The 14,382-nt window shown below is 35.4% G+C and overlaps 1 protein-coding gene across 1 annotated transcript in view; it reads left to right on the top strand.

Moving 5' to 3' along the window:
* Positions 1-1,719: 1,719 nt before the first annotated feature.
* The window catches only part of LOC122791320 (intelectin-1a-like), a 326,139-nt gene continuing 313,476 nt past the window's right edge, over positions 1,720-14,382 (top strand). The window contains exon 1 of the mRNA XM_044059028.1: positions 1,720-1,843. The gene's annotated coding sequence lies outside the window, so the exon portion shown is untranslated. The remainder of the gene's footprint in view (positions 1,844-14,382) is intronic.

The raw sequence follows: 14,382 nt of genomic DNA, 5'->3' as shown, positions 1-14,382 counted from the left end.
GTTGCTATTGGTTTAAGATTTGGATTCCATTTGCTATTCATCACTCAATCTATTGAGTGTTTTCAACCACTGATACCCTGTCACACACACCTATGCATTATCTGGAAATGACTCTGTCCACATCCAGTCTTTCTCCTTCATTCAGTAATCATTATTTTGATATGAACCAAATAGACTGCACCTTCTCCTTGCAGTTGTAGACTTTAAAACAAATATTTACTATAGTCAAGTAGAAGGTGCGAATGCTCTTATGCAACTGATATTCAGACTGATCTTGGTCCTGGCATGTCTCCTTTCTCCCACCAGTAGGTCTTCTGACATAAATATGGATTCAGACTAGTTTGTACTATCCAGGAGGATAAGCTGAGTTATTTCAGAGATGAAGACATGTATCAGCTGCAATAATATTCTTCACCATGACTCACATGAGAGGAGCCAGATTTTTTTTGCTTTCAGAAGCCAAAAAAGAAACAAAAAAGCAAAAAAAAAAAGACACCACAATCCACTAACACACTTTCTGTGTAGCCTAAATGTCTTAAAGAAGAAATAGCTTTATCAGACATTTCTATTATTTAAGAGGGGTTTTCAGCTGTGTCTCAGTGACTCCTTTAATATAGCGACTTTAGAAAAACTACATTCAAACCAGAAAACTTTCCCTATAACCCACCACTGTAAATGAATAATACTTACCTGGGCATATCAAGTTAATAAAACAAAATGTATAGCCCACATCCAAGGTGTAAATCTTGGTGATCTGTGGTCTTCTTGGTAGTATCTGGATGAAAGCAAATGGATTGCACACAATTCACTATAATGCAGTAAACTCATAGTGAATAGGAGCAAATGAGTTCTAGACCTTCCTGGAGCCTTACTAACCTGAATTCTTGTGGCGCACAAAGCAGTAACACCATATCGTGACTTAGCATGGCTTCTGCTGTACATGCACTGCATTTCACTTCCTGTATTTGTACCCTCTACAGCCAATAAAGGGGGTTCTTGGAAAAGCATTCAACTAGAATGGTAACTAAAAATCAACCATATAATACTGATGTAATGTACACATTGAACTGCATGGTGAATCAGATCATTTTAAGTACAAAATGCAGCCACCCACTTCACATGTAGGTACAACTCTCAGTATTGCTACATGTTCTTTGGGTACACCAGATTGTCATTCAAACCATGAAAACTCATGAAATGCATTGCAATAACAGCTAATACAGGACAAGAAACGTATGCCAGAAAAATGTGGCTTTGATGTTTTTATCTTTTCGTAATGACCCAGCTAATTAAATGGTCAGGCATGCAACTTATTTACTGCTATCTGAAGAACACTGCTTAACCCTTTCATCTGATTGCATTGTTCTGTATAGCATTAGTAGTAGGTACTTTGCTGTTTTACACCAAAAGCAGTGAATATACGTTATATTGCCCCCCACAAAGTATGTAAGGAGCTTAAATGTGTAAAAGAGTAAGGCACTCTATTAGTATTCTGCTGTTTGTACTATGAAAATAGAAGTGAGTTCATTGTTTCCTGACTAGAAAATGCTGGCAAAAAAATGAAGTAAGCATTTGTGAAGTGGTTTTGTACTGTGAACTGAAAGAAGGATTCAGACTATTCAGCAATAAAAAATGTTAAGTGTGGTTGGGATGGGACTTATTTAATGCTGATACAGACTCCTGGTTTTACTTCCCTGCTCCAGCTACAAATCAGTTTATTTATACTGAAGTCCCTGTAGTGGATTGTAACTACTCAGTAGCAGATCCTGTGAAAAGAAATATCTTCAACCTTGAAAGTTTTTTTTTCTCTATAATTTCAAGCAGGAGAGCACTTAATTTGCAGGTACAAATTATATTTTTGGATGGTTGGGATGAGAAGGAAGGAAGAGCAGTTTATATTGGGGAAAAACTTCTGGGGGAGTAGTTCATTTTATGTTTGTGTTGTATTGAAACAGGTTTATTGTTTGTTTACATTCAGGAGCAGGACAGAGATGAGCATTTCACAGAATGGGATCACAGGGTTTGGACTGTTGGCTTAATAAAAAGTGATAATACAACACTACTCTGTCATAGATGGTTGTTGTTGTGTCTTTTGGCTTTTCCCAGTTAGGGGTCGCCACAGCGGAACTCCGGTCCGCTAATGATTGGCAGTAGATTTTTACATGCAGAGTTGCCGGCCCTGATGCACAACTTTCAACAAAGGTACGCCCATTCACGCATGTCTCCATACATAAGACACTCTAGCTGAGAATTGAATAGGACAACGTCTTACTGTGAGGCGACAACGCTACCGCAGCACCACCTCTGCAGTGCTCTGTCATAGCTGGTAACATTCATGATATGTTGTCACATCACCTGTGTTGACTCCAGTATCTTGTGTCATTTCTTACACACTTCTTTAGCCCTATGCTTTTCCATATGATTTGCACCTCTTTCACCAATTTATAATCTTAAACTACATTTAGACCAGATTAGAATATGACTGTTGAATTTACTGCTTCTATACCATCATAATCCTGTTTATGTCTCTCCTATTGGCAATATTGTCTTTTTTCAGAGTTACTAATGTCTCTTAGTCTATACTTGACACATCCAAATGGTATTAACATTACCTTATACACACATCTCTCAACTGTCCAGATTTGTATACAATGTCCACATAACTGTCTCATATTTCTGCTCTGTTCCTCATACAATTTGTGTGTTATTGGCAAATCACTGAAAAGTGAAGTCTCTAAATAACATACATTTGATTTTTCCAACTTCTTATCCTTCAGAAAATGCAAGCTAGCACAAATCCTGTTATTCTAGAAACTTTCTAAATTTATAAGAGCAATGTTTAAAGTGTGTCCCTATTTTTAGACCTTTGTGCCCTATTATTTTAAGCTTTATATAATTTTTTGCTCCGAGATGTTGAGAGGTATGTTTATGCATGCATGCATGCATGTTTATGCAGCAAAGAAAATAACTTTTACATAAGTTATTCTCCACCCTTTCTTCATGTTAGTGTGGGATTAAGTTGCCACAGCAATCTGCAAAGTGCACTGTTATTGACAAGAGGACATATTGCTCATGAATTACACAAGTACGTATTATGGTAATTACATCAATTACTCATTTACAGAGTGATCTGATCTTTGCCTGCAGTAGCAAAATTGTATGTAGACAGATATAAGTAGATGCTTTCATTTCCGGACTGTGAATATGATTTTCATTTAATTTTAATATTTGTAGCTAAAAGAAGAGCTGATACAAAGTGGTAGATCTTTCTGGTCTCTAGATAGGGGGGATCTTTCAGAATCTATAGAAAATTTGCAAGGAAAGGCTAGTTTACAGTCCCACTATTTTATTTCTTATTTCATCATATACTCATCACATGAACTGCATTGCAAGATCAGTGTCTAATGCCTCTAGATGTCTTCAGATGAAAGTGGTTACATGTTTTAGAATGCAATTTATAGAGTATTCAACATGCATAAACACAAGAAAATCATCTCATGTGACATATGCTCCATCTTCAATAAATTTTCAAATATATATTTACAAAATATAGTACATTTCATTATAAAATCTCCTTCACTCTTATTTATTTTACTTTAAAAATGATGGTTAACTACTAATTAAAAGTTCTGCTTTTAAACAGTGTTTGCATGTGATCTGTACCAGAAAAATTTTAGAAAATAATAAAACTGTGCTAATGAGCTTTCCCACATACAACTTGCTGAAATGTGACACATTTTTAAGCCAGTCAGCAGCTTATTTCTTTTTATATGAAGGTTGAGGTGTCTGTAATATGTAGTATGAGTTTTGAGAAGTAGTTATTTATTTATTTAATTAGTTCTATAGTTATGTACTTGTAACAAATAAACAATGATGTGGAGTAAACGTTGATTTAAATGATTTAAATCATTGATTGTGGCCATCACATTGAGAGACACAGTCAAAAATGATCTCTGCATGATATGATTTTGCCTTACCATCAAGATGTAATGAGCCCAGATTGAATCTAGCAAGTGCAGACATTCATGAAGGCTATCAGGAAATGGTGTTGCCTTATGAAGTATAGCTAAATGGAATTTCAAACTTACTGTTTCTTTTGAAAGTCATTTCTTTAGAGGCATGATCATTGTGGGAACATTGCAAAAAGCTCAGTGATAGAAAACCAATGTCAGAAACCTTGCACAATTATGTATACAATGTAGTAAAACTGGAATACGTTAAGATCATAGTTAGCAAGCTAAAAGGGCAGGTGAAATGAAATTAATCCTTGTAAAGTGCCAGGGTATTTTCTACCTTATTCATGGTGTTAGGATATTTAAATATGGGTGCCTGCATTTTGTACTTAAAATGATCTGATTCACCATTCAGTTCAATGTGTTCATGACATCAGTCTTATATGGAGAGACGTCCTACCACCCCTTTACATATTTATTGGTATGTGTACCTGTTGTATTTTGTGATCTCACAGCTGTCAGATTTCAATAGAAATTATTTGAGCTTTGCAGTCTGTGGTTCTGTTTTGTTTAAAAATCTCTTTAATGAACTGCCATACACTGACAATCAAGGAATCTGTGACCTTTAATCTTTTAGAGTCACTTTAATTGTTTATTTTTATTCATTTGTTTATTTATTTATTTATGTGTAATACCAAACCCTTCAAGCACTTACTCCTTCATTCATCCATCCATCAATCCAGTCATCTATCCATTTTCTGATAATCCACTTTATCCTTTACAAGGTTATGAGGATGCTGGAGCATTTCCTAGCAGCTAATAGGTGAAATATATTGACACGGTTTCATTAAATTCCATTTTTTAATAATAACCCACTAAACATTTTTGTTACTGAAAAATAGGGAAAAAAATATATGCAAGCAGAAAAAGAATGACAGATGTCCCAGGAAGAGAAATTGTGATGCAAGCTACAAAAAGGTGTGGTGCTACCTTGCTGAGTTAACTGTACAGTTATAAACTAAAAAACAGTACAGCTATACTTTATTCAAGGAAAGTATCTAATGTCATAATGTAGTTGTAATGTGAATGCAATTAGCATTTTATCAGTCAATAAAAAGCTGCATGAGCTGCTAATACATTCAGTTGATTTGATTTTGATAATTAATTCAAAGTTGGTACCAGCTTCCTCCATATTACAGATCATTTGCCTTCTGGTGCATGTCTTGGACTGAGATATCCTTGTCACATAGATACAGAGACCTAGAAGAGATTTTGTTATTCAGAAAAAATGGAATTGAAGTGGGTGCTACATAAAATTTTTCTTAATCAGAATGACAGCATTTTCACTCAGAGTTCATAATATAGTTGGCTTTAGTAGACTCTTCTCTTATGAATTCATATTCAAAATTCAAAAACATATTCACATTTATTAAAGATTATTGCATAGTGCAATGATAAATAACCAAACAAAATCTTAAAAAATATAAACTAAAATAAAAATGTAATCATTCAGTGATATCCTGAAGCTGAAGAGTGATCGACTACTTAGCCCATTGAGATACAATATTTATGAAACAAGGTGTCTGCAAAAAAGAATGATCACCACATGCATCAAAATGCAACCTAGAAATCATCAATAATCCCAGAAATGAAAATCACAAGGGCCTAAAAGATATCACTGTGACCTGAAGCTCTTTTGAGCTCTTTCAGATAAAGGGGACCAAAACTGCTTTTTGTCAAATTAAATGTTTAATTTACTCGTGTTTAATTGGCTAAGTGAACTGATCATCTTGGACCCTTTTCAGCTACAAACCAGGATACAAGGTAAAGTTCAAATGTAATATACATGGACACTTTAGAAGAGCCAATCAACCAGCCTATTTTTTTTTGGAGAGGCGATATGGTTGAAAAATGGAATAGCCAGAAAAAGAAAACATGCAGACGCAGGAAGAACATGCAAACTCCACAGAAACCATAGTCAGTAATGGGAGATGACCCTCAGACTCTAGATCTATTAAGCATAGATTTTAACAATTGATCCAGTATGCTATGCAATGTGGCTACCTCATTTGACAGGGCTAGATATACCAATATTACAGCAGGTCAAGATCCAGCACTAGGTGTGCTAGGCAGCTGACTACAGGGCCCAGCCTGGAGGTGAAATGCTATGCAGCTCTGCTGCCAAAGAAAAGAAGATTCACAGTGTCATGCAGCATGGATATTCAACCAATCACAAAGAAGTTTGGCCCCACCTGCATCTACCAGCCCCATCTAAGCCTGAACAAGCAGGCTGAAGTATAGGAGATTTGTGTCAGCATACATTTTGCTATTTTGCTTCAGTACATAAATCAGAACTTGAGAGATTTGTTTTTAGAGCATGAGCTCGGTGCACTTCTTTGCTTTTAGTATATGCAAACACAGGACCTGCATGAGAAGATTCATGTTTTGCAGAAGAGAGAGAGAGTTTGTGCATGTGTATATGTGCATGTGCGTGTGTGCGTGCGTGCGTGCATGTGTGTGTGTGTGTGTGTGTGTGTGTGTGTGTTTCTGCCTCCAGTCCCTCAATAATCATTATATATTAACTGGATTACAGTTGCAGTTCCAGGATGATTGCCTCCAGTTCCAGAATGATGTCCTCTTTTAATTTCTCCAAATCTCGGTCCCATTTCTAAGTCAAATTATGATAAAAGTTCATGAAATTAGTATTGTTTTAATCTTTGATGTCAGCCAGAAGTGCTGTATGCAGCACCCGCAATGACTCCTTCTGCAATTCGTATGTAGTTACATGTACTGGTAACATCTAAACACACGTGTAGATTTCATTGATATCTTCTCTTTTTAATTTATCCAAGTCTTTTGGGTTTCTAATACCATGATGGGAGTGGACCCCATTCCTAAGTCAAAGTATGTCCAGTATGGATGTAAGGATGATTGCAAAAAATTCAGGAAAGTCAATATGGATTACAGTCAGTAATATCAATCACAGTTATTACTCAAAAAATATATGTCACTATGTCCCAGGTGCATTGTTTGGTTAAGTGGCTCACTCAAAGTCACACAGTATGCAAATGGACTTAGAAAGAATCAAACGTTATACCATTGACTACAGGAAACTCATTAAGAGCATAGCGCCTACACTGTACTAGCTGCCAGACCCTCCTTAATGTTTTCATTTTTTGATAAAATCTCTGAGGGCAACAATGAGTCAATAACGCTAGTCATTAGAGGTTCAGTGTTATTGTTCAGAAAATGCATTTCAAGTTAATTAGAGTTACCAATCACTTAAGACTCAGAGCTATTAACTATTAACTGCTTCCTGTAGTCAAACGTATAGGGTTTGAATCCTTCCACCTCCATCTACTTACTGTGTACCTTTGAACAAGTCAGACAGTACTCCTGGGTTACCCCTGAAAATGGATATTTTCTACATAAGTTTTTTTACCTAGTTAGCAAATAGATAAAAGAATCTAAACCAACTATATTAGAAGTAGTGAATCTAGTAGCAGATAAAACAACTGGAATTGAGATATTTAGAAAATGACAGAAGCAAACTACATAGAAAAAAATGGGAATTGTGGGTGCAATATGTATAGAGGAGGAATGAGATTTGAAAGAAGGCAGGACTTAAATGAGCTATGTAATGTTTGACTGAAAATGACTGGGTAGATTATAAGTGGTGTATAATGTTTGCAACTGGGAGTGTGTCAGTATGGTTTGTGATGTAAAATGCTTTCAGCTAGGATTGCACCTGTGTGGTTTGTTTTCATTTATATAAATGTATGATTGCTTATGACATAAGTAATGATTTAATAAAGATGTTTCTTGGTTAAAAAGAAGAGGAAGGAATAGAATAATGTATGTAATGTTGCTGAGGTTACATGATATATAGCAATATATGTGCAGTATAATGTTTGTTAATGTTAATTCAATACAATTTGATTACTTTTGTATAAATGTAAATTTGCCTGTGTCACCAGTGATAATTTAATAAAGATGTTTAAAGAAAATGGTATTTAAAATGTGGGTCTTAAATCCTTCATTATTTTTTAGCTTTGTCTAGAATTCTTGAACAAAGCAGTTCAGGGATATTTTTGTGCATTCCTTATAAAATCTGTAATTTTCTACCACATTGAGGTGGACAGCATCATTAAATAATGACAGGTATAACTTTCAGACTATATCCTTAGAAAATGCTTGCTAATGCAAAGCTCTTGATTCTGGTAGCATTCAAAATTATATAAAAGTACAAAAAAGGGAAATTGGCTAGGCTTAAAATTCCTCACAAGGCCACGGCAGGTACCCTAGTGCTTACCTATGAACCTGCCAGAAAAAACATATGAAAACTGTTCCTGATATTTGGGTCTTTGTCTCTGGTTTGAGCTAAGACGTTGAGAGGGCAGAGGGGGTTTGTAATTGGTTCCACTGTATGTTTGTGACAGCAGCAAGCTGAGATGCAGTTCTAGCCTATTACTTTTCAATGTATTTATTCATTCATTTGGTCTCTGTCTGAGGTGTACGGTAATGCAAGTGGCTGTATATATATATATATATATATATATATATATATATATATATATACACACACAATGGTAAAGAAGCTAGAATCATGTTCTAAGGGACAAAAGAAGTTACAGGACAACTGGACAAAGTATTAAGTCTAGTTATTACTTGTTGACTGCATCTAGAGAGGTAGAAGGCAAAGAAATTCAGAACAATACCTGATGTCACAAAATATGTCAGCAGATGTCATGGTCTATGATATCAAATGCTGAGGAGAGGACAAGGAAGACCAAGGCAGAATAATTACACCTAATTCCTCACCATTAAAAGATCATTCAGTAGTGGGGTAAGGACTGAGTATTATAATAAACAACTGAGTACAGTAATAAAAAATAAATGACCAAAGATGGGTTCATTTATTTTGTACACCATCCCTGGCTAACATCTTCATTGGAGTACTATATCTAGGGAATTCAGGATGGAAGGGGTCATAAGCCCAGTTATACCTCTTAACATTTTAGATTTTTGCCTTATATTTTTTGGATTATCCCATGTAACATTTGTGGTTTTCTGACAAATCACTGAGGATTGAAGTCATACCTTTCAACCTCTTAGTGCAAGAAACCTAGACAAAGTATTAAATAATGAAGGGACAAAGGCCCAAAAATAAGGAACATTTATAAATATTGCTCTTACAAACTTAGTAAGTTGATAGAATAACAGTTTTTGCATTGGCATGAATTTTATGAAAGGTGTGAAGTCTGAAACTCAAAATTATTTCATTATTTTCTGACTTCACTCCTCAATGATTTGTCAGTGATTAGCCAGAAAACCACAATTTTATGAGAAAAGACCAAAAATATGAAGCAAAAATCTGAACATTCTGTGAAAATCTGTACAGCTAAAAGGTATGATTGAAGTCACTGAATTTTAAGAAACATTTGAGTTTATTGCTTTATATCCTTCAGAAAAATCATGTTAACACAAATCTGGTTATTCTAGCAATTTTTTAAGTTTATAACAGCAATATTTAAAATGTTTCCCTATTTTTTCATCTTTTGTACCCCCATAATTTTAAACTTTATCCAAATTTCTCAGACAGGTTGTGATGTATGTGCCCAATATTTCTGTAGATTTGAATCAAACTGCAAATAGTCTCTCAACAATCATACCAGTAAATGAAATATTAGAGATTAATCTCTCAAAAAACAATAAATGAAATGCTCAAGGTGGGGCTGTAAAGATCAAAGTCATCCGAGCTAAGACAGTGCTTCTTCAAGGTGAAGGTTACCAAAGCCTTCTTTAGCATAGCTGGAAAAACATCACCACTTAAAGAAGTGATGACTGAAAAAATAAATGGCCCAGCAAATCAACATGGAGGAAGAAACTGGCCTCAGTATGCCAGCATAGCTGCAAAGGACTCAGCAGTCAATTCACGCCCCTCAGAAGAATGCACTTTACCTCTGGAGATGCAGGCTAAATTAACCAGCCTGTTAACTATTGAGAAAGGTGCAGATAGTTGCTTAGAGATCAGTATGGACAGAAACACTGCATTTTTATGGGATATCATTGCATGGTAAACAACATATTCTTATCAAGTAAAAGCTTGGCATTAAAGAAACCAGTACATCTCCATTTACACTTGAGCCTCCACTCTTGTCTGCTAAGTGCATAGAGCTCTGCATCAAACCAAGAATCACATGGTGGAAGAGGAACTGAGCCAATATGGAATACAGAAAGTAAGTCCACTATATATCAAATGACCCTATTACAGGCACTTAGCAGCCCATGTGGGCCAACTGCATGAGGCAACAAAAGGAACCAGTGGAAGACAGGAGCAACCCTATTATCACTTACAGCATGCAAATTCCTACACTCATGTAGTTCATTTCAGGGGCTATAACTAGAGTAATACAACTGCAAAATGAACAAGGTGATGCTCCAGCCATGTGATGGGTTCAACCATCAAATCAGAAATGAATTCAGCAACAACAGTCTCCCCAAAATAATAGCTAGCAGAAGTAACTACCTGATCCAAGACAAAACCTAATATAATGGATGTTTGTACAAGTCATAGACTCCTCACTGACCCATATGCTGAAATTTCAAACACTAACCAGCCAGGAAACCCAAAAACAGTTTATTTATTATTTATTTATTTGCAGTTTGTTTACCAGGGTAGTCCACTGGACCTCAAGGAGTCCATTTTCAATGGAGTCCTGGGGAGAAAAGCTCCAGAAAAATACAAATACATAGTACACAAAAAGAACAAATCTTTAGTACACATTTCTAATAAACATTACAGTGATGATAAAGAACAAATCAACACAATTTTCAATTTCAAGAATTGCATCAGATTTATTTTTTTGTAGCATAAGGTAATTATTAGTCGTTGGTCATATGCATCCCTAGTGGTGGAGAAACTAAGGAGGCAGAGGTAGGCACAAGAGTATGGAAATGTAGGTAGAAAGTGTAGTCAGAATTAGGTAGGATGGGAGTAAGAGCATTTCCATTGTGAAGTAAGGTGTGAGTGCAGTGAGGTTTTGAACAAGGAGAGACTGCTAGTGGTGTGGATGGGAGAAGGGAGAGAGTTCCAAAGGTGAGCTAGAGAGAAGGACATGAGGTGGTTCCCAGCTGGACGTATGGGTTTGTGCAATTTAATAAGGTTTTGACAATTTGATCTCAGGAGTCGATCTGGTTTGTGCATTTCAAAGGTGTTTGCTAGGGAGTGGCAAAGAGATGGGTTATGAATGAGTTTATGTGCTTGGATAAGTTGGGTATAAGTTAGGAAATTAGGTAGCTCGAGCCAGCCTAATTGGTGAAGGGAATTACAGTGGTGGGAAGAGCCTCTGTGACCAAATAAGTAATAAATAAATAAAAGAGTGGCAACATATCATAACACACCCATGATCTTGCCATCATTGAGCAATGAATAATTATGTAGAACCGTGGGAATATAGTAGCCATTAGCCAAGGGACCAACAATTTCAACCATCCTTGTCTGGATCTGCATAATAAAACACATGCTAAAATCCTGCAAAAGTCCAAAATGATGCCTGGTTTATTGTACATGGACCTGTTGTTAGAATATAGCACCCTTACATGTATCAGTGGTGCACAGGTCCCCCACATTTGTTTTGTTGTACAACTCATTCTCCGTAAACATCACAAAGAATAAAAAACACATTTGTATATGTTTTACCCCAAAATAATGTCTAATCATTACAATACATAGTTAGTTCAATTGATTGTAACCTTCCCCCATACCAGCCTGCCTCTTGCACCTTCAAGTGCCACCCCTGACAATAATAAAAAAAATGTCTCTTGGGGAAAAAAGGGCAAAATACCAAAAGGACGTCTCTATGATAGCGGTAGTAAAAAAAAGTACTACAATTATGGTGATGCAGAAAGAGTGGGTACTAGCTTATGTAAATGTGATTTTCTTTGTTTTATAAACATACCTATATGAATAAGGTAATGTATGAATGTAAATTGTGTGTGTGTGTGTGTGTGTGTGTGTGTGTGTGTGTGTGTGTGTGTGTGTGTGTGTGTGTGTGTGTGTGTTTGTGTGTAATTAAGTACTCAACAATCAAAAGGGTTAACCTATGATTATTATACCCTTCACATTTATATAGGTCTGTGGAGTAATGAATGAAATGTCTGGTGCATGGGAGCATGGCAACTCAGATAATTACTCATGGACAGGCCACTCATCGTGAAAACAATCCCTGGTGCCTGCAGGTATTTCATTTATTATACCTTAAACACACATATTTTGCAAATGTGCATTAAACATGCTCATTGCATGGTAGAAAACCTACTGCAGCTAACTAGACATCACAGTCAGGTCCTTCTCCCTTGCAACCTTCAAAATCTCACTAGAAGCCATTTTCTTCTCTCACCACTAACTCTAACCTGCAATGGAAGAATACTCTACAATCAATTGCTGTACATCATTTGAAGAAAACAGAAAACAATTCCTTCAGAAATGAAATACAGAGTCCAGAGTTAAAAATAAGTATCCCGTGAAATAAACAACTATAAAGTTGCTAAGACATAATAAAAGTACTTTTTTTTGCATTACTTTAAACACACACCCAATACAGTGCCAAAAGTTAACATTTTCAGAACTTTTATCATACAGCTATCAGTCAGTACCATTTGAACTCTAACCTCCAAAATCATATGACATCCATTCAAAATTTGATTTGTGAAAACAATTGTCAACCTAATGTTAGTCATATGTGAGTTAGCTAGGAATGTTCCAATAAGATTTGTAGATTAGCCAGTGCTGTTGGAAGCATCTTTGGAAGCACTTAAGAGGCAGAATGCTTGCATAGAAAAATGTTTACATTTACATAGATTAACAATAAACCTGAGTAAATATTAGCTTGTGATTTTCAACTTAAGGAAATGGTAAACTGTAACAATTTAACTTGGAAACGTTAACTACTCAGACCTATTTAGAAATATATTTTTTCCATACAAGTAAGGTGGTTATCCCACACCAAATATCTAAAAGACAAACTTCAAATAATTTCCCAAGTACTGATACTAATAGAAAAGACATTAGGAGGAATGTCTCAAACACCCCTGCTAATAAAAATATGTGTTGCTTATGGATCAGAGGAATGGTGGCAGAATAAGCCCTAGTCATTTTTTAAATAAGTACATAAAATATGTAGAAAGGCATTATGTTGACTTAGGATATTTCCAGAATTACACGTGAGATTCAAACTGTACATAATCAATAACAAGACAATTATTGATTCTAACTTGATTGCTAGATGGATTACATTTATTTACATTAACAGCTATAAATCAGTGGTCAAAGTGTGACAAAAAATAAACAAGTGGTGTTACTCAGCAAGTTGGGACAGCAGCTTTCTGAGGTAAGCAGATACAATTTCCAGTTATGGATGAGAATGTTTGCATAAATACTTGAAAATAATATATTTTTAAAACATCTTTATTAAGCATGGCATTAAAAAGTTATATATGTATGTGTACAGCAATAGAAAAGCAAGCAAGCCATGCAAACATTTATTTTGTTATTTTTAGGTAGTATAAAATTTAAAAAGTTTTGTTTACTCTAACATTGCATAAATTGTTCATTTCCTGCTTGCTCTTAAATTTCAATCCTCCTGATTACAATTCTGCATGTATTGCTCCCAACAAATGCTATTTATTTATATGCAATTTGCATCTTCCTTTTTCTAGAGATCTCATTTCCAGTTCTTTTGCAATATTCAGTCCTTCAGTTGAAGCTGGTTTAGATTTTGATTTTTAATTTTCTAGTAACTGTTTTTTGGTAGGCAAGAACATTAAACTTAGTAAGGCCATATTATGTCTGGCCAAATCCGAACCTATATGCCAGCTCAGAAGAATCATTTCTTTACTTACAACTATTTGCTCCCTTAAGATTTCTGACAAAGTATTCTGTAGGAATTTTTTAAAATCTGACAACTTGTGGCATTCCCAAAAAACATGTACCCAATTATACTTTCTTTTCCATCATGCCTCCAGCATTTGCTGTCTACCTGAGGAAAAATTCTCTGAAGTCTGCTTGAGGTAGAATAATACCAATGGAAACACTTCCAAGCAAAAATTGTAAATCTTCTTCTTTCTTGACTTTGTTGTATATGTGTGAGTCACATATATGTCCTCCCATTATTCATTTATATAGTGTCTTTCCATCCTTTCTTCATAACCTTTTCTAATCTCCATCTCTTATCATGCAGCATTTTATATGCCCTGCTAATTATCCATTTTTCTAGACTCAACTAAAACACTACCATTGCTAGTCTTTCATTTGGGTCTATATCAGCATTTTGAACATTTAATAAGTCGAAGCACTAAATGTCGAACTGAAATGATCGGCCTATGAAATTTTCGAAGGCCGATAAAACAAAAAAACAAAAAAAGAAAC

The sequence above is a fragment of the Protopterus annectens genome, chromosome 17.part0 (assembly GCF_019279795.1).
Source record: "Protopterus annectens isolate FY-2018-M chromosome 17.part0, PAN1.0, whole genome shotgun sequence".
NCBI classification, from domain to species: Eukaryota; Metazoa; Chordata; order Ceratodontiformes; family Protopteridae; genus Protopterus; species Protopterus annectens.
The sequence above is the reverse complement of the archived record's forward strand: the minus strand, read 5'-3'. Positions and strand labels throughout refer to the sequence as shown.